Below are 21523 nucleotides of genomic sequence, written 5' to 3'. Positions count from 1 at the left end.
CAGTTCCCAGGTCTCCGCGCGCCTGGCCCCGCCCACAGCACCTAAGTTCCGTGCGCAAGCCGCTCGGTCCCTGTTCCCTGGTCTCTTCTGTCGTCCGGGCTCTCTTATCGTTCAGGTTTCCTGTAACCTTCGATCCTACGGTGGCCGATCGTGGCGGCGCAGGGCACAGCCCCTCTCAGCCGGGTATAGAGGGGTTGAACGAGGCTCGGTGGTGGCCCTGGTTCCAGCACCAACTCAGAAAAATAAAAGTATAATGTCGGGACACCAGGTCTCGACGCCATTGATGAGAGGAAGTTGAGTGGATGTTGAATGTCCCGGTGGTTGGCCTAAGTGGGGGTGCCACAGTAACACACGAAGCTAGCCTCTGTGTAGGGAAAGACTGGAAGCCCCTCCCCACCTGGGCTAATAATGAGCAGCGTTGTAGAGGAAAGCCGGTGCCGTTCGGGAATATTCCGGACGTTTTATCAATGGCTATGGACGTCGTGGCCCCATTCCCATTATTTGTTGGAAAGGAATGTCCTCCGAACTTAGACCTGAGCACTAGCATTGAGCGTGTTTTTCCTTTCCCTTTTTAGTTACTATTATTTGGGGATTTGCTTGTTTTATGTGTGTCATTGTTTCGCATGAGTGTTCATCATGTGGGAGCCTACAAATGATTGTGGGCTACTGTATGGGTTAAGAACCATACCGGTAGCCGGGCGTGGTGGCGCACGCCTTTAATCCCAGCACTTGGGAGGCAGAGGCAGGCGGATCGCTGTGAGTTCGAGGCCAGCCAGGTCTACAAAGCGAGTCTAGGACAGCCAAGGCTACACAGAGAAACCTTGTCTCAAAAAAAAAAAAAAGCCATACCGGTTCCTTCGCCAGCGTGCTCCTAATCCCTGAATGCCTTGAACAAGAAGGTAGATGGGGGGAGGGTGGGGGTGGGTTGGAGAGATGGCTCAGAAGTTAAGAGCACTGACTGCTCTTGCAGAGGTCCCGAGTTCAATTCCCAGCAACCACATGGTGGCTCACAACCATCTAACATGAGATCTGATGCCCTCTTCTGGTGTGCAGGCAGAGCAGTATATACATGATAAATAAATAAATCTAAAAATGAAGGTAGATGCATGTAGTTAGTGTATCTCAACTCGCTGACTCAACCAAACAGCACTGACTGGAACTCAGAGATCTGCGTGCTTCTGTCTCCCGGGATCAAAGGCACCTCTGTATTCCAGCTGGATCCCACAGACCTAGAAGGTCTTTGGATGTGATATATTTCCAGAGCTGCCATGTTCTGAATTAAAAGTGCTCTGCATCTTTGATTTGAGGTTCAGGCTCCTGGCAGAGACTGTCCAGGGGAGGGCAGAACTAGGTGGCATCTCTCCAGATGTGCAAAACAGAGAGCATTGCTCTTGGTCACTGCTTATATACTGTCCAGTGGGGGTCATGGGGTTCTAGGACTGTCTGGTTATCTTGAGTGAGTGACGTCACTGAGTCCTGGTTATTAGCTGCAGCCTTGGATGTAGTAGCGTTCCTAACAAAGCTACTTTTACATGTCTAAAAGGCAATTCCTACTATGCACATTACACTGAGCATTCTCTTCTGCCTCTGCTTTAACTTTTTAAAAAATTGTTTGTTTATTTATTTATTTATTGGTTTTTTGAGACAGGGTTTCTCTGTGTAGCCTTGACTGTCCTGGACTCACTTTGTAGTCCAGGCTGGCCTCGAACTCACAGTGATCTACCTGCTTCTGCCTCCTGAGTGCTGGGATTAAAGGCGTGCGCCACCACGCCCAGCAGTATTTATTTATTTTTTATTTTTTGAGACAGTGTTTCTCTGTGTAGCCTTGGCTGTCCTGGACTGCTTTGTAGACCAGGCTGGCCTCGAACTCACAGAGATCCGCCTGCCTCTGCCTCCCGAGTGCTGGGATTAAAGGCATGCGCCACCACTCCCGGCTTAAAATGATTGATTTATTTTCATTTTATGTCCATTGATGTTTTGCCTGCATGTCTGTCTGTGTGAGCGTGTCAGATCTTAGAGTTACAGACAGTTGTGAGCATCTGTGTGGGTGCTGGGAATTGAACCCCAGTCCTTTGGAAGAGCAGTCAGTGCTCTTAACCACTGAGCCATCTCTCCAGCCCCCCTGTTTTAACTTTTAAAAATCAGTTTTATTTAGTTATGTGGGGGTCAGATGACTACTTGCAGGAGTCCCTCTTTTCCTACCACTTGGGTCTTGGGAATCTTAGGTTGTATATAAACTCCTGCTGAGCTGCCTTGGTTCCCTTTTCCTTTTCCTTTTTTGTTTGTTTGTTTGTTTGTTTTGTTTGTTTTTGTTTTTTGAGACAGGGTTTCTTTGTGTAGCCTTGGCTGTCCTGGACTCGCTTTGTTGACCAGGCTGGACTCAAACTCACAGTGACTGGCCTGCCTCTGCCTCACCAGTGCTGGGATTAAAGGCATGCGCCACCACACCTGGGGAAGGAGTGCACATCCGAAGGGCTGTGCGTGTGTGCTGCTCAAGAGAGCCCTTCTTTACAGCTGCACATACTTCTGGTGGGTTTTTAAGTTACATTGCTCAAAGGATATAATCTAAAAGATTAATAATGTATTGGGTTCCAGGTAGAAGCCAAGAAAACTCCAGAGACACAGGCTCAAAATGCAAGCTTTGTTTTCTGTGTGCTCATGGAGGCGGCCAGTTCGGGATCTGAGCCGAGTCCCGGAAGGAAGATTGCACATTTTTAAAGGATGGGAACAGGAGTGGGGCAAGGTGTTGTATGGACCAACCATATTTTAACACTAGGGGTTGAGCAAGGAATGGGCCTTTCCTGGTCACCTGGTTTCGGGACCCTCATGTCCTCTCTTGGACTTTGGCCTGGAATTTAGAATGATAGGGGAGCAAAGGAGTGGGCAAGGTTTAAGTGAAGGCAGGCGACAACACAGACCTGTGGACAGTGGTAACGTCCCTCTTTACCCCCTTCAGTGGTTAGCAGACAAATATGAAGAAGCCTGAAGCCGCGGGACAGGAGCTGGGTTCTACGCCTGGGAGTATGAACTCAGCTTTGACCCTGACAGCAAGATGGCCCCGGGAAACTGTCTCCTAACAAATATAGCCTGAAGTGTCTTTAATCCTAGCACTCAGGAGGCAGAGGCAGGCAGATCTCTGAGTTTGAAGCCATCCTGGTCTAAATAGAGAGTTTCAGGCCAGTGAGAAATACACTGTGAGACCCTGTCTCAACAACAACAGTGGTTTTGCAGGCTCTAGTATGATGGTTCAGTAGTTAAGAGCGCTGAGTGTTCTTCTGAAGGCTCAGGATTTCACTCCCAGCACCCACATCGTGGCTTACAACCAGGCAGGAAACTGGTACTCAGACATGCGTGCAGGTAAAAACCCTATACAAATAAAAATTTGAAAAGAATATTTTTGCTATGCTTATATTGTCAAGTTTTATTTTGGTTGGTGGTTGGTGCGGTTGTTTGTGAGACAGGATCTCACTACGTGGTGCTTGGCTGACCTGGGACTTGCTATGTAGACCAGGCTGGCTTCAAATTTACAGAGCTATACCTGCCTCGGTTTCCCAAGTGCTGGGATTAAAGTGCGCCATCACATTCATCCTAAAGATCTTCTTTTTAATTTTAGAATCATTTTATTTTGTGTATGAGTGCTTATCTTCTATGTGTGTAAGTGCACTAGGTTTGTGCCAGGTGCTCTCAGAGAGCAGAAGAGAGTGTTGGATTATTTGAACTCACAGATGGTAATCAAAGGAGATTTTTTTTTTTTTAAAACTCCATTTTCAGCTTGGTCTCCATTAAAGGACCAGGCCTGACTTGGAAGAGTCATCAGTTCCAGGAGCAGACCATACAAATCTGCCACCTGAGAGACAGGCAATTAGGGAAAAGGGCAAAGACGAGATAACCACAGAATGTGGAGAAGTCTTAAGACTGGCCATCTGTGCTTGACGCCCTTATTTCATCTTGTGGTTAAACTTTCATGACACCAGAATGAGGCCTGGTGGCCACCTGGGCCTGAGCCAATCAAAGAGCAACCCATGTAACTGCCCTGCTGCCCTCCAACCATGTTAAAGGTTACCTAACCCTCACTGGAATTCCCCTTTCTGGCTTTAAAGGGAGCCTGTGAGCTCCATTCAGGGCCGCCATTTTGTGAAGTGGCTGACCCATTGTCATCAGCTGCTTCAGGTCCCTCTTCACCACTGAGGGGAGAGCGAGGATCCTGGCCGAGGCTGGAAATTGGTTCTGGGCCCAGATGGGAGACCAACCACAAACCCTGAGCACATCAACAAGGGGTTCTGAATGGGAGATAAACCTGTTTTTGTTGTTATCCCAACTGTGGGATGGGGAACAGACTTGTGAGAGAACAGATGATGTCTATCCACTTAGAAGTTGAACCACTTCGTGGGGGAGCTTGGTCGTTGCCAGCTGAAAAACATCTTTGGACAGACTCTGGGAGGATATATATATATCCTGTGCCTTGCCAGTCGGCAAGGGTTTTTAGAGAGGCTTATAGGCTGTAGTCCAGCTAGCCCAACAGTAGCTGCCTCCCAAAGAAGGTCCAAGAGTCCAGCAGTTGTTCAGTCCACGAGGCTGTCTGTCCCTACTGGTCTTCAGCATATTCCAGAATTCCCAGAAAAGTAGGCTCCGGTTTCCAGTGAATGAGAGTGAAGGTAAGTGATCAAAGCTTTTTCCTACCTTGTCCTTTACATAGGCTGCCACAAGAAGGTGTCCCCCAGATTTCCAACATCAAATGATTGTGTTTAAGGTAGATTTTCCTACTTCAAATGATCCACTAACTAAACACCCCTCACAGCTGAGCCCAGTGACTTGGATTTTAGTTAATTCCAGATGTAGTCAAGTTGACAACCAAGAACAGCTACCTCAAGGCAAAGCACCCATACACATAAAATAAAATAATAGTAATAATAATTTTACATTTAAAAAGGGGATCATTATTGACCTGAGTGGGGGAAAGGATCAAGCCCAGTTAGGTTACTGTCACCCTGACGGGGTAGACTGGTCTCCAGTGGAGTGGTGGCAGCCGGGAGCTCAAGCCTCACAGACCAGAGCCAGGTAGGAACTACAGAACATGCCCATCCCCCCACCATTTTGGATGGGAACTGTTAATCCTTAGTTGAGGTGTGTGGTGGGGGGGGGGGGGGGAGGAACCAGGTGGGTGGCGATGGCGGCGCATGCCTTTAATCCCAGCAAGTGGATTTCTGTGAGTTCGAGGCCAGCCTGGTCTACAGAGCAAGTTCCAGGACAGCCAGGACTACACAGAGAAATTCTGACTTGGAAAAAACAAAAACAAAAAACAAAACAAAAAATCAGGAGAGTGAAAAACCAATACCACAATTTAGAGCCAGTTTTGAAGCAAGCTTTAATTACTGGCCAGGTGGATGAGCTCTGGCCAGGTCCATCTCTAGGTTCCCAGAAAATGGCCACAAATTGAGTTTTGCAGGGGCTTAAAGAGGCAAAACCTGTAATTCATTGCTTTTCCCGTCATGCCAAGTTAGGGGCAAGCAAACATCCTGAACTATTTCCTGCCCAGTCACCCCCGCCGCCCATGTCAGGGAGTAACTGTGTGTCCTGATGTAGTTCCTGCTCACCTCTGTCACACATGTGGTCAAGCACATCCGGTGTTGATGAGTTAAAGAAACAAGACAAACCGAACCTTCCTAACTGCAGACAGAACCCTTAACCTGCAGGGGGTGCTTTCCCTGTTTTGGTCTCACGTTCCCCGCCTTGACATGTATCCTGAGTTAAATCGTTGACTCTGTGATAGGTCCCTGTTTACATTGGGATCTAGTTGTCATCAGTTTACTGGTGCCCAGACGACAGGAAACAGGTCAACAGCCCTGTGATGGCTGACATCAGGGCTGCTGTCTAGGAGAAGCCTGGAAATGGATGGCGCACCAGCCATTTATTTCATCTTAGGTCCCCCTACTCCCCCATTTTGGGAGGATTCAAGACAGAGTTTCTGTGTGTAACAGCCTTGGCTGTCCTGGACTCCACTTGTAGCCAAGGCTAGCCTCAAACTCACAGTGATCCTCCTCCTCCTCCTCCTCCTCCTCCTCCTCCTCCTCCTCCTCCTCCTCCTTCTTCTGGTTTTTAAAGACAGGGTTCCTCTGTGTAGCCTTAGCTGTCCTGGACTTGCTTTGTAGATCAGGCTGGCCTCGAACTCACAGCGATCCGCCTGCCTCTGCCTCCGGAGTGCTGGGATTAAAGGCGGGTGCCACCACGCCCGGCTTAGACTTAAATTCTTAAACCAGTCTCTGTTAGCATGACTAGACTTTAGATAAGGAGGGGCTCTTTGCTTGGGTCATTTTCTTGCTGCATTACAAGATAGGAAAACCCCAGTTTCTGGTATTTAATGTTTGGTGCTCATGGCTGTGGCCCTAATTTTGAACTTTTAATTTATCTACTTATTAAGATTACAGACATCATAGTAAAATAACATAAATTTAAAATGTGCCATAGCTTTATTACCTTAAATATTTTTTAGAAAGCTGTTCCTTTAAAAATATCCAATTTTGCACATGGGAGGCAGAGGCAGGCAGTTCTCTGTGAGTTTGAGGCTAGCCTGGTCTGCAAAGCGAGTCCAGGACAGACAGGGCTACACAGGGAGACCCTGTCTCGAAAAAACAAAACAAAATATAATCCATTTTTTTCATATAAATTTTCTGAAATGTTTCCTTAAAAAGTTTAAAAATTTCTTAATTTTGTGTTCCTGAAATATAAAAAATAAAGTACCTTTTTACTTAAACAAAACAAAACAACCAAAAAAGTACCTTTTTATTTCAAAGGGGAAGATACAAAGCAAAGCCATAATGTGCACAAGGCAAAACCAAGTTCAAAGAAGGAAAACAATACCTGGGGTTCCCCTGGGGCTTTTCCAGGGGTTGGCTCATTCCCTGCCAATCAGGGGCAAGCATACATCCTGAGCCTGTGTACCTGTCATCCACATCCAATCAGGGGCAAGCATACATCCTGGCACATTTCCTGCCCACAGGTGATAAAGCACATCGGGTACAGATGGGTCAAGCCAACACAGGACAAACAGTTCCTCTTAACTGTCGTAACTGCAGGTAGAACCCTTGAGCAGAAAGTTACTTTTGTTTGTCTGTTTTGGTCTCACAGAGGCGGCATGAAATACCCAGGGTTTCCAGAGCGGGCCCCCACAAGCCCCCAGTACAGCAGCAATCTGAAGAACGTAGCAGCAGCCGGAAACTGGTCCAAGCACCCAGGCACAAGGTGTTGCTGCTCTTCTCATAGCCTGTCCGCCTCCCTGTCCCTGCTGTGGCAAGAAGACAAAATAGAGCCCACACCGGAATGGACGCTTCTGCTGGGCCTGACGCTCTCCCTCTCCTCCGCGTTTGACAGCTGTCTCTTAATTTGTCCTCACTCTACACGTCATTTGCATGTATATGCTCAGCCAGTCGGGACCCACCTGGGTCTGTATAACCCGGAACACAGCCTCTCTGTAGAGTCACTGGACTGCTTCTCAGAGAAAATAAGGATAAGGACTGCTCTTGCTTTTAAGAACCAAGACAGGCCGCTCCAAGATTATGATCCAGCCGCAGATGGAAGCTCATTCTTACTCTGGGGACTGACCTCCTGTGCTCTGCCCTTGAAGGCCCACTGATTCTGAGATCTGCTCTCTTCATGGACTCGGTCCAGGAAGAACCGCTGCCGTTCTGAGCCTGCCCGAGAGCCTGGAGTTGTATCTCTTGCCGGCAACTCCTCAGTCGGTGTCCACCCTCACCAAGAAGACTGACCTTCTATTTGCCCTCTTTGGCTTGTTGCTCCTCCTTGGTGCCCCTCTATCCTGTTTGTGTTGTTACTCACATATAAATAAATCCTCATTTGTTCATCCTTTTCTGTCTTCCCACTTCATTCCTGGAGAGAACCAGAATCCACTTGGAGACAGCAGAGTTGACAGCGCCAACAGAGTAGGCGAAAACCACAAGAGGCTTGCTGAAGATGACTACGTGAAAATCTACACCCGGGCATGTAAAATACCAAATCAGTGGCAGTACATGGAAGATCGAGTTCTTTTTGGGTTTCTCTGTGTAGCCTTGGCTGTCCTGGACTCACTTTGTAGACCAGGCTGGCCTCGAACTCACAGCGATCCACCTGCCTCTGCCTCCCTAGTGCTGGGATTAAAGGCGTGCGCCACCACGCCCAGCTCAAGATCGAGTTCTTAAGTCACAGTTGTCCTGTACAGATGGATGGGGTGGCGAAACAGAAACACGCCAAAGCAGCAGGCCCGGGAGACGCTTACCTTGTGAGAATAGGCAAGGCAAACAGGCCCGTGACAGACGCTCCTTCCTACCCACCGAGCTGGCAGAGAAACTAGGAAGATGCAATCGATCACAGATTGGAACCGTAGTCAGGCTCAGGTGCGAGGAAGAGTGAAACTGTGTCATTTGCGGAGGAAGCCAGCCTGAGAAGAGGCATGTTTTCTGTCTCGCAGGATCTAGATTTAAACACTGAGTTTTAAAATATTTTATGCTGGGTGTGGTGGCACACATGCCTTTAGCCCCAGCACTCAGGGAGGCAGAGACAGACGGATCTTTGTGAGTTCTAGGCCAGCCTGGTCAACAAAGCAAATCCAGGACAGCCAGGGATGTTACACAGAGAAACCCTGTCTCAAAAAACCATAAATAAATAAATAACAAACAAATAAATAAAGTATTCTATGTAATTACATGAAAGTAGAAAAGGAGCATTTTGGGGAGGGAGGGGCCAGTAGGAGGCTTAAGGTTAATGAGAGAGGAGTGAATAAAAGCAAAGTATAATCATATTCACACGTGGCAATGTCATAGTGAGGGCTGGTGAGGGCAGCTCAGCTGCTAGAAGTGCTGGCCACCAAGCTTCATTTTAAGTGCCCAAAGGTGACCTGATATGGCCGGTGAGAAATTAAACCTCTTGGAGGGGTCAGAGCAAGACCAAGGTCATGACAATTTATTGAGAGCACCAGACTTTTTATACCCTTATCAGAAACAGAATATAATGGCCATTGCCAGGACACAATGACATTTGCAAAAGTTATACAGGGCACCCAAGATTAACGTCTGAGATGAACTGTCCCGACAGGGTTCCATGCTTCCTTGACTTGCAAGGGAGAAACACAAAGCGGCCCGAATGCTTCACTGCCCGGGAGGTGCCCTGGCTGCTCAGGAACCGGAAGGCATCTGAAAAGCCTATGATGTATGCCTCTCACGGCAGCTACGCCAGGCCGCTCCGTGGTTCCCTGCACTGGATGAACCGAGTTTGAGACCTGGAACCATATGCTGAAAGGACAGAAGTAATTCTCACGGGCTGTCCTCTGACCTCCACAGGCATGCTATGAAATGCACTAGCCAATTCCCAAACAAATAAATGTAAAAATAATAATAATAATAATTAATATATATACATATATATAAAATGAAAACCAATATTCTGTATGCCAACTCTCTTGGTTTTTTTTCTTGTTGTTTTTATAAAACATTCAAAAATTAAAAAGGCAACTTGGAGAGATGGCTCAGCGATTAGGAGCACTGGCTGCTCTTCCAGAGGTCCTGAGTTCAATTCCCAGCAACCACATAGTGGCTCACAACCATCTATAAATGAATCTGATTCCTTCTTCTGGTGTGCATAAACACAGAGCACTCATAAAATAAATAATCAATAAATTCTTTTAAAAAGAAAGATTATCAGTCTTGCACAACTCCTCTTTCCTTTCCCGCTTCTGGCGTCTCCTCTGATGTTGCCTCCGCAGTGGCCTCTGGCTCTTCAGAGCTGCCTTGGCACTTGCATTGCCAACTCACCATGCCTGCACCAGATGGAGCCCCTTAGCATAGCGGCACATACTTATTTCCAACACTCGGGAGGCAGAGGCAGGCAGATCGCTGTGAGTTCGAGGCCAGCCTGGTCTACAGCTTGAGTCCAGGACAGCCAAGATAATATAGAGAGACCCTGTCTTGAAAAACCAAAAAAAAAAAAAAAGAAAGAAAGAAAGAAAGGAAGGAAGAAAGAAAGAAAGTTGAGGGCTGGAGAGATGGCTCAGTGGTTAAGAGCGCCACCTGCTCTTCCAGAGGTCCTGAGTTCAATTCCTAGCAACCACATGGTGGCTCACAACCATCTATAATGTAATCTGATACCCTCTTCTGCAGATAAAGTACTCATATGCAATAAATAAAATAAATAAATCTTTAAAAAAAAGAAAAAAAAGAAAAAAAAAGAAAGAAAGTTGAGAAGAAGCAAAATGAGCCCTCCGTACATTCTAGCTTCCTGTTTTGACATGTGACCATCTTACTGTGATGCCATCTGTTCAGAGACCCTCACCACAGCCAAGCCAATGCCAGAACCATGCCCTTGAACTTCCTAACTATGAGCTCAATAAACGTCACAAGGACCAGCTGTCAGCCCAGATACAGATGGGAGTTTGGGGGAGGCGGGACTTGTTGGGCAGATAAACATACGTCATGGGAGAGGTGTCTGAGTACCCGCACTGTTAAAGCAGGGAGTCTGGACTAGGGCAGTCTAGAGCAGTGGTTCTCAACCTGTGGGTCATTGTTGGAGGTTGGTCTGATGTATTTTGATGCTAATTGATAAAAAGCCATCCCATCTAGGAAGGAGAAAGGAGATAGAGGTGTGGCTAAGGTTCCAGGGCTTAGAGAGAAACAGGAGAATCCTGGGAAGGAGAAGAGAAACCAAAGGACAGGGCCCCGAGAGGAAGAGAAGAAGGCCACCACGGGTTAGATGGAAGAGAAGCCCGTGACCAGCATGGATGGAGATTTGGCCCAGATGAAGAACATTAGCAAGTATTTGGGATTATGGGTGGGAGGTAGCTTGATAGACATTATTAGAAACAGATGTCATGGGATTGGGGCAGGGATCCCATTACTAAGGCTATTTTAAAATATAACAAGTGTCTGTGTCTTGGTTGATTGCTACCCGGGCCTACTGATAATATAGATAATTAAAAACCACTAGTGGGTTATACTGAAATAATAATAGCTATAGGCCTGATAATAAGCATTATTAGGCCCATACTGATAACTAAAAAAATAACAGGTCATGACCCTTTATGGAGGTTTATGAAGTAGCAACTAAAGTAATTTTATGGTTGGGGGTCACCACAACATGGGGAGCCGTATCAAAGGGTTGCAGCATTAGGAAGGTTGAGGAACAGGACTTACAGAACATATACTTAGAATGTATTAGAATGGCTTACAGGTTGTGGTCCAGCTGATCCAACCATGAATGGAAGGTCCAGGAATCCAATAGTCCACAAGGCTGGATGCTCAGCTGATCTTCAGTCCATAGTGGAATCCTGAAATGGGCTCTAAGGCCAGTGGAGGAGTTGACTTTCCAGAGGGAACAAGAGCAAGCAGGCAAAGAGAGCCAGCTCCTTCTCCCATGTCCTTCTACAGGCTGCCAGAAGACAATGTGGCCCAGATTAAAGGTGGGTCTTTCCACCTCGAAGATTTGGGTTAAAGGCATGTCTCTTCCCCTCAAATACTGGATTAGAATTGGGTCTTCTCATTTTTAAATTATTGCGTTAAGGAAAAGTATCACTCATAGATGAGCCCAGACATTTGAGTTTTAGTTAATCCCAGATGTAGTCAAGTTGCTAACCAAAAATAGCCATCACAAGGACCATTGCAATCATAAATCCATGTTAGGCTTAATTTCCAAGTGAAAACAACAAACAGGTAATAATTATGCCTAACATGATATAGCCGTCCCCAACACAATAGTACACGCATTATAAATTTAGAATAGATGGTAATGTCCCTTGAGGGATAGTCTTTCAGTATCTCAAACTTAGATATAAGAACTGATGTTCTCCTAATTGATATCACATCACAAAATAAAGGGACTGAGGAAAGAGAACACAAATCTGTACAAACACAGTGGCTGCTAGCAACCACTCTTATGCAGCTCTATGATGAAAAAGAGCTCACTGGACAAAAGGAAATACAACATACACAGTTTGAGGAAAAAAAGGATGACGAGGAATTGTAATGGAGCTAAGTCTAGTGCTTAAGGAGACAAAGAAGTTTAAAGGAAAGCCTGATGGTAAGAGGAATAAAGGGAGCACTGGCCTCAGGGCAAGACCCCACTCCTGGTGCCAGCTTCTCCCTTGGCTACTGTTCCATCACTGTAAAGAGACACCATGACCAAGGCAACTCTTATAAAGAAAGCATTTAATTGGGGCTTGCTTACACTTTCAGAGGCTTAGCCCACTGTCACATCAGGTGCATGACCACACTCATAGTGTTGGAATAGTAGCTGAGAGTCACATCTGGGTCTACAGGCTGAGACACTGGGCTTGGTGTCAGCTTTCGAAACCTTAAAACTGGCTCCCAGTGATAGATGCACTTCCTCTAACAAAGCCACACCTCCTAATCCTTGCAAATAATGCCACTCCCCGGTCACTAAGCATTTAAACACAGGAGCCTATGGAGACCCATTCCCATTCAAACCACCACATAGTCAAAGACCAGGAAACGGAATAGGTTGACTCCTGTTTGCGTTGTTACACTGAGGTTGGAGATACCAGAACAAAGTCTCAGTTTGGATATAGCAAAATATAGAAGCCGGGCAGTGTGATGGTACACACCTTAATCCCAGCACTCAGGAGGCAGAGGTGGGCAGATCTCTGAGTTTGAGGCCAGCCTGGTCTACAGAGCAAGTTCCAGAACAGCCAGGACTAACCAGAGAAACCCTATCTCAAAACAAAACAAAAGGAAAGATGTAGACATGTACGTAAGTATATTCCTGCTATGGAAATGGCACTCCCTTGGGAGAAGGAGCAGCCTAGAGCCCAGATGTGGCTGGATTGTGTGTGTGTGTGTGTGTGTGTGTGTGTGTGTGTGTGTGTGTGTGTGTGTGTATTTTGTTGGGTTCTCTTACCTACCATCCTTCTCCACCCAATCCCTTCCAACCCCACAACACTAGGGAAAAGGAGTAGAGATCTTTTTAGACTACTTCCTACTGATTGGAGACATCCAGTTCCTTGGGTCAAGTCCAGTCTTTGTCATCAAGACACCTTCATCCAGCAGCCAGCCATCCGGCGGCTAGCAAAAGCAGCAGCAGAGACGAACAGCCGCAGCCAGAGCTCCTCTGGGGCTGTGTGGCATTTATACTCTCTGAAGAGACCCCAGAATTCCAATATCTTCATCTGGCAAAATCGCACCCCAGCTAGAACACAAGAAAAATCATCGTTAGCTGCTGTAGTCAATCTGAAACAGCCCAGTGTTCCACAGCTATGATTAAAACTAAAACATATTCCTGCTATGTAGACCAGGCTGGTCTTGAACTCACAGAGATCTGCCTGCTTCTGCCTCCCGAGTGCTGGGATTAAAGGCGTGCAGCACCGTTGCCTGGTTACATAACTGAATTTTTAAAGAAATCAAACTCCTCAGTAAACCCAGATCTAGGTCTCCACTTATTTAAAGGCCCGTGCTTCTGAGAAGAACTAAGCACCCAGGTTACAGCTGAGAAAACACTGTATGCAGTAAGGAGCGGGTGCTCACATTAGACCAGTAGAGAAACACAGCCCCCAGCTGAAAGCACAGAAGCCAGAACCCCAAGCAAGTCAGGTTAGGTACAGACATGGAGTAGACATGTATGGAAGCCTATAGCTCGTAGGGGGCGCCCTGGTTGGAGACACTGGCAAGAGCTCTAAGGACTGTGTGGGCTTGGCAAAATCCTTGCTTCCTGAATAATAAGGTTGACTGCAGCAGCTTTTGAGCATCAGTTGACTTTCTAATTTCTCTCCTCCTCTCCCTCTCCCTCCCCCTCTCCCTCTCCCCCTCCCTCTATTTCCCCCTTTTCCTCCCCCCTCTTCCCCTCCTTTTCCCTCCCTCTCCTTTCTGAGACAGGCTTTCTCAGTGTAGCTCTGGCTGTCCTGGAATTTGCTATGTAGACCTGGCTGGCCTTGAACTCAGAGACCAGAAGTTCCATGCTATGCTGAAGGGAAAGAAAAGAAAAGGAAAAATAAAAAAAGGAGGGAAAAAGAATAATCAAAGGAAATCAAATAAACACATGTAAAACAAGACTCCATGATTCCACAGTGCCTATAGGCAGATAGCTGTTTAGAAAATATCTGAGCAGGGAGGTGGTGGCGCAGGCCTTTAATCCCAGCACTTGGGAAGCAGAGGCAGGTGGATCGCTGTAAGTTCGAGGCTAGCCTGGTCTACAGAGTTAGTCCAAGACAGGCAAGGCTACACAGAGAAACCTTGTCTCAAAAAACCAAGAAGTAAAAAAGGAAAGAAAGAGGGCTGGAGAGTTGGCTCAGTGGTTAAGAGCACTGTCTGCTCTTCCAAAGGTCCCAGGTTCAATTCCCAGCACCCACATGGCAGCTCACAACTGTCTGTAACTCCAAGATCTGACACCCTCACACCAATGCAGATAAATTAAAACTAAATTAAATAAAAATATTTTTAAAAAAACAAAAAAAAGGAAAGAAAGAAAGGAAGGAAGGAAGGAAGGGAGGAAGGAAGAAAGAAAGAAAGATTTAAAAAAGAAAAGAAAAAGAAAATGTCTTAAAGAATGAGAGAAGTCGGCTTTTGGGGTAGGTCAGGTACCCTTGGCACTAACAGCTCTTGCTCTGTCTTGGTGATGCTGCCCCCTAGTGGCCATGGCAAGACTGGTGTCTTAGGGTTTCTATTGCCTTGAAAAAGCCACGTGACCAAAAGCAACTTGGGAAGGAAACGGTTTATTTTCCTTACAGCTTGTAGTCCACCATCCAGGAAAATTAGGGCAGGAACCTGGAGACAGGATCTGAAACGAAGGCCAAGGAGGAACACTGTTTACTGGCCTGCTCAGCTTTCTTTCTTTTCTTTTTCCTTTTCTATTTATTCTTCTCTCATACATTACATCCCAAGCACAGTTTCCCTTCCCTCCTCTCCTCCCAGTCCCTCCCCACCATCTTCCCAAGATCCACTTCCTCCGTTTCCCTTCAGAAAAGAGCAGGCCTCCCAGGGATATTAGTCAAACATGGCGTGACAAGTTACAATAAGACTAGGCACACCCTCATATCAAATCAGCTTGCTTTTTAAATTTATTTATTTATTTATTTATTTAAAATATTTATTTATTATTATGCATACAATATTGAAAGGGGCATAAGATCACATTATAGATGGCTGTGAGCCACCATGTGGTTGCTGGGAACTGAACTCATGACCTCTGGAACAACAATCAGTGCTCTTAACCGCTGAGCCATCTCTCCAGCCCAAATTAGTTATTTATTATTTAGGTACACAGGTGTGAGGAAGTTGGATCTCCTGGAACTGGAATTACAGACAGTTGTGAGCTGCCATGTGGGTGCTGGGAATTGAACCCGGGTCCTCTGGAAGAACAATCAGTGCTCTTAACCGCTGAGCCATCTCTCCAGCCCCCAGCTTGCTTTCTTAGTAGCATCCAGGACCACCAGCCTGGGAATGACACTGCCCACCATGAGCTGGGCTTCTACATCAGTCATCAATCAAGAAAATGCACCTCAGGCTTCTCCACAACCAAATTAAAGGGGAATTTTCCCATTTGAGGTTTCCTCTTCAAAGTCATTCTAGTTTGAGCCAGGCGGTAGTAGCGCACGCCTTTAATCCCAGCACTTGGGAAGCAGAGGTAGGTGGATCAATGTGAGTTCGAGGCCAGCCTGGTCTACAAAGCAAGTCCAGAATAGCCAAGGCTACACAGAGAAACTCTGTCTTGAAAAAAAAAAGTTCAATCTCTTTAAACAGCCAAAATCTATCTCAAGGGGCTGGAGAGATGGTTCAGTGGTTAAGAGCACTGCCTGCTCTTCCAAAGGACCCGGGTTCAATTCCCAGCACCTACATGGCAGCTTACAACTGTCTGTAACTCCAAGATCTGACACCCTCACACCAATGCACATAAATTAAAAAAATTTTAAATCTACCTCAAAGTTTAAGCCTCTCTAAAATATCCAGTTGTTCTAAAACTCCAAGGTTTCTGTAAAATTCTAAAGTCTCTTTAAAAGTTCAAAGTCTCTCAACTGTGGGCTCCTGAAAATAAAAAGTTAAGTAGCTGGACCTGGTGATGCACACCTGTAATCCCAAAACTGCAGGGCGGAGGCAGGTGGGTCTCTGAGTTCAAGGCCAGCCTGGCTTACAGAGAGACTTTCAGGACAGCCAGGGCTACACAGAGAAACCCTGCCTCAAAATGACAGTGGTGGTGGTGGTGATGATGATGATGGTGGTGGTAATGAGAGGAAGGGGAAAGGAGAGAAGGAGGAGGAGGAGGAAGAGGAGGAGGAGAAGAAGATGAAGAAGAAATTCTTTCTCAAAGAAGGAAAAACCAGGACACAGTTACAGTCAAATAAAAACAAAACCAAAGTCCAACATATAAAGGTCAGCATGAAACTTCTGGGACTCACAATCTTCTGTGATCCAAAGGGCTTGCCACAGGTCACAAATCCAGGCTCAGTCCACATCTGCTGCTGTCCTTGGGGGTCATCCCATGGGACTGACATCTCCAAAGTGTTGGGGTTTCTTCTGCACCTGGCCTGCATCTTCACCAATAGCCTCTCCAGGCCTCTCTTCAGAGACCCCAGCCTCACTTGCTCTCCATGACGTTTTTTCTGTCTTCAAAGTCAGTGCCGCCTTGGGGATTTCCACATGACAAGGCACAGCCTTGGGCCAGCTTCTGTGAGATGACAGAAACACACCCAGAAGAATTTTTTTCTCACTTTGTCTTTTCTTTTCTTTTCTTTCTTTCTTTCTTCCTTCCTTCCTTTCTTTCTTTCTTTCATTGTTGTTTGTTTGTTTTGTTTTTCTGAGACAGGATCTCTCTGTGTAGCCTAGACTTGCATTGTAGACCAGGCTGGCCTCGAACTCACAGGGATTCACCTGCCTCTGCCTCCTGAGTGCTGGGATTAAAGACGTGTGCCACCACACCTGGCTTATCTTTTCTTAATCACAGCTGATTCTTCAGTCCCAGATGACCAGCACCAAATGTCCCAGAAAAACAAAGGTTTCACTTTAGTTGTTCTTAACTCAAAATTGTCATAGACATGACCCTGCCAGTCTTGGAAAGACATCAAACTTCCTCCTGGTTGAGAGCCAGGCCGCCGTCGTATGAGTGGCTCTCAACGTCCCTGACTTCTAAGACCGCACACAACAGGCCTGAGTTCTGACTCCTCAGTGGCTTTTCCAGCTCAAGGTTAAAATGACTGCAGGGCCATCAAGTAATACCTCACAACCTGGTACCAATTTCTGTCTTGGTTGAGGTTTCTATTGCATTGAGAAAAACTCCGTGAAAAAAAAAAAAGGAAAAGCAGTTTGGGGGAGAAGGGGGTTTATTTTAATTTGCACGTTGTAGTTTATCATTCAGAAAAGTCAGGGCAGGAAATCAAGGAAGAAGCCTGGAGTGCACACTTGAAGCAGAGGCCACAGAGGAGCAGTGCTTACTGGTTTGCTCCTCGGGGCTGGCTCAGCTGGCTTTCTTATGGCACCCAGGCCCTCCAGCCCAGGGGTGGCCCTGCCCACAGTTTGCCAGCTGGCCAACTAGATGGAGACATTGTCTCAGCTGAGATCCCGTCTTCCAGGATGAGTCTAGCTTGTATAACATAAAACTAGCCAACACAGGTGGAGTCATGAGAAATCTACGCGCTCGGTTTCCATGGAACGCCGGCCACTGGTGGAGAGGCCCATTACTGGAGACAGGCCACCTTCTCCTACATGAATTCTGTTCCCCCCCAACCCCCGCCAGCAGCCTTCATTTTGGGGTGAGGAAGCTGGCGCAAATATCCCTGCTCTACACGAGGTTCAGCTTACCTGTGGGATATACATATCTCAACCAAAGCCCCAGGAACCTAAGGACAGTAATGGACACCACTGTCAAACTATGGCGAGGAAACTGAGGCAGAGAGAGTAGAGATAACCTTTTCAGAGTGAGCTGCCCCTCAGGAGTCTGGGAGACTTCCTGGGCTCTCAGGACTATGTCCAGGGAGGTGACTATCTCCCCACTGTGGCTTTGGCCTTCTGTCAGTGAGCTCTTCCTCGTGTGTTTAGCACTCTGGAGCCAGGCCTTTGGGGCTGACCCCTACAATCTGTTCTCCAGCCTCAGCGGGCCTCTGGGCTAGGAACAAAGTCCAGAATTCCTGCCCAGGCCTATGCAGCTTCTCCCTGGGTTGTCCACTAAGGACCCCCTTGGTGTAGCCAGATGCGGCCACAGTGAGAGGTGGAGCGATAACGTCCAGGACAGGACAGGACAGGACAGGAGAGCCTGCGCAGGCCTCTTCAGCCTGGCACGTTCCAGCCCCCTGTTCTGTTTTCTAACCCTGCCCGTCACCAAGGCCAGGTGCATTCTTTTCAGTGTCAGTGAGGCAGGCTTTGTACCCACTAAACACGCACTCGCGCTGAGCTTCACCGGAGCCTGGCTGACAGCTTCTGAATATCTGGGCACGTGCAGGTGATGAAAACATCAGGAAGCCCGATGGGCCCAGACGGGTGGAAGGTGTGCGAAGCACTTGTGAGAGTGGGAAGCCATGCACACGTGGCTGCTGAGTGCCTCAGTGAGGACCCTGAGCAGGCACTGAGGACACAGAGTGGCAGATGCTGAGGGTGTCCCCTCTCTCAGGTGCTGGTGTGACATAGCCCTGTGAGAAGAGTCTGTAAGGGGCTCAAGGCACTGGAGTGGCCTCAGAGAACTGTCAGTGTCCTCCTTGTGCTGGCTAGTTTTATGTCAACGTGACACAAACTAGACCCATTCGGGAAGAGGGACCTCGGTCAAGAAGACGTGTTCACAGGATTGGGCTGTAGGTGTCTGCAGTGCATTTTCTTAGTTAGTGATTGATGTGGGAGGGCCTATCCTGACATAGGCTTGTCACACTGAACTAGCAGTCTTGGATGCTATTAGAAAGCAGGCTGAGTAGCTGGGTATGGTGGCGCACGCCTTTAATCTCAGCACTTGGGAGGCAGAGAGAGGCAGGCAGGTTAGAAAGCAAGTTTCAGGACAGCCAAGGCTACCCAGAGAAACCCTGTTTTTGAAAAACCGATAGATAGATAGATATATAGACAGACAGATAGATGATAGATAGATAGATAGATAGATAGATAGACGGGCAGATAGATAGATGGATGGGTGGATAGATGGATAGATAGATGGACGGACAGACAGACAGATGGATAGATGGATGGATGGATGGATGGATGGATGGGTGGGTGGATGGGTGAAGGGAGGGAGGGGAGGGTGAAAGAGAGAGACAGAGAGAGAGAGAGAGAGAGAGAGAGAGAGAGAGAGAGAGAAGGAGGCTGAACAAGTCACATAGAGCAGGCCAATAAACAGCTTACTGCTGGCTCTACTTCTAGGCTCCTGCCTTGAGTTCCCGCCCTGACTCTCCTCCATGATGGGCTGTGACTGGGACATGTCAGCTGAAATAAGCCCTTTCCTCCCCAACCTGCTTGTGGCCATGGTGGTGTTATTACAGCAGCCCTAAGATACTCGCCATTCTCCACTGCTCCTCCAGGAACCCCAGAACAACCTCCCTCACTGCTGGATTGCGGGAGCACTTTGTGGGGCGGATAGGCTCAAGAGGAAGGGAGAAAGGGGAGGAGAGAAAGTAGAAGTGTTCCAGAGATGGCGGGAGTGATGGACAAGAGAGAGAGTGGGCAAAAAGGGAGGACTGGGGAGAGAGTACGCTAAGAGGAAGTAAGTGAACCAACCAGTGAGCAAATGAACGTGTTTGTGGGGGAGCGAGGCGTGAATGGGTGAGGAAGTGCCTGAGTGACCGAGTGAGTGAGGAATGAACGCCGCTGCAGGGGTGGAGGAAGTGAGTGTCTGGCCCGCTCACCAGGCTCTTATTAACCCTAGGCTAATCCAGGAAGTTTCCACAGTGGACCGGTGTTTGAAGGGTTGTGGTCAGTGATGACAAAACCCTGACGTGACCTTTGCTAATTCGAGAGAAATTAACAGTAGCCTAAAGGCAGGTGGATGGGGCTGAGCTCTTACCTCCCCCCCAACCCCTCCCATCACCTCATCAGCTATCCACTCCTCACCCAGCAGGGACAGGCCTCTCTGCTGTTGAGAAGACAGGCCAGGCACTCCACAGCTTAGCATGCCGCAGGCACCTGGCTAGCAGCCTGGTGCATTCCTGTGCGGACCTGGCCCACAGAAGGTGGGAGGTTGTGTAGGCTGCTGCGCCCTTGGGTGAGTTCCACTCTTCCTGCTAAAGGCCATGCTTTGTCATGGAGCTCCAGGGTCCGATGAGTCGCCTTAAGCACACATTTTCTAGCCTCACCTACCTGCCCCATGCATTGCTTCCAGGAACCTTCAGAGACACACCCACGCCGGCCCCTTCAGATCTGTCTCCAGCCTCCCTGACTGTGGATTTCAGTTGTTTCCTGGATAGACAGCGCATCAAAGTGGGGATTCCCAGGTGGGGAGTTAGCTCAGTGGTAAAAAATAGAAATGTCTGTGTTTGGTCGTGCGCGCATGCACACACACACACACACACACACACACACACACACATACACACACGCACACACATGTGCTCATACATGCAAAAGTGGGGAATTCCAGCCTGGTTGGAAATCCCTATGGTGGCGTACAGGGGCAATTACCTACGTAGTTGGTAGCTGTGGTGTCACCAATTAGAACATTTTCTGGGATCTTTTGTCTTCCTTAGTTGTTCAAGAATGCGTGCTTTTGTTATAAGTAAAATAAACTCCATCGCGTTTCCTTCACTTAGCCCCTTTCCACCATGTGTAATTTTCCTGACCTTGGGTTTATCATGAGGAGGACCCACAAGGGTTGGAGCCGCTCCAGAATCAACAGGATTCCCCTTCCTGGTCCCTGCGGTCCCCACAGAGACTGTCAGGCCAGCCCACATGGTCCACACAGGATTCCAGTGATTCTGTGTTTCTGGGGTGCTGGCCCAGGAGTGATGTCAGAGCCTAAGGCTGAAGGGAGGAGAGAGGCTAAGGCAGGTAGAAGCTGCTGGAGAGGGCATCTGGGGCCTGTGGAGGAAGGATAGAGGCCCTCGAGTGGGGGCAGATCAGTGCTTCAGAGAAAACAGGCCATCCACCCCTCAGTGCTGCACTTGGTGTTTGGGTATGGGAATGCCAAGGGCAATGCAATCCCTGGAGGACCCACAGCTTGCTCCACCTGCCTGCCCTTCACCAATGCCACATTACATCAGTCCTGGTCCCCATGTTCCAAGGGCTCACCTTCTTGTCTTTACGTTTGGCCCTCCAAGAGGAAAGAACGTGTACTTGTGGAGCTAAAAAATGTCTTATTTTAAGAAGGAACTAGAGCTGGGTGTGGTGACATCCACCTTTAATTCCAGCACTTGGGAGGCAGAGGCAGGCAGATCGCTGTGAGTTTGAAGCCAGGCTGTGTACAAAGCAAGTCCAAGACAGCCAAGGCTATACAGAGAAACCCCGTCTGGAAAAACCAAACCAAACCAAACCAAACCAAAAAAAGGAACCAGAGAGGCTGCAAAGATGGGTCAGTTCATCAAGTGTTTGCTGCACAGATGAGGACCAGAGTTTGGATCCCAACACCCACATAAAAT

The 21523-nt window shown here is 47.7% G+C and overlaps 1 long non-coding RNA gene across 1 annotated transcript; it reads left to right on the top strand.

The window, feature by feature from the left end:
* Nucleotides 1–16: 16 nt before the first annotated feature.
* LOC311603590 lies at nt 17–7861 on the top strand. The gene is made up of 2 exons (XR_014781144.1): nt 17–183; nt 7126–7861. It is a non-coding gene; the product is annotated as an uncharacterized lncRNA (long non-coding RNA).
* The last annotated feature ends 13662 nt before the right edge of the window (nt 7862–21523 follow it).

The sequence above is a fragment of the Acomys minous genome (assembly GCF_964271855.1).
Source record: "Acomys minous genome assembly, chromosome: 8".
Lineage (NCBI taxonomy): Eukaryota > Metazoa > Chordata > Mammalia > Rodentia > Muridae > Acomys > Acomys minous.
Note: the sequence above shows the minus strand (reverse complement) of the source record. Positions and strands in the feature narration are given on the sequence as shown.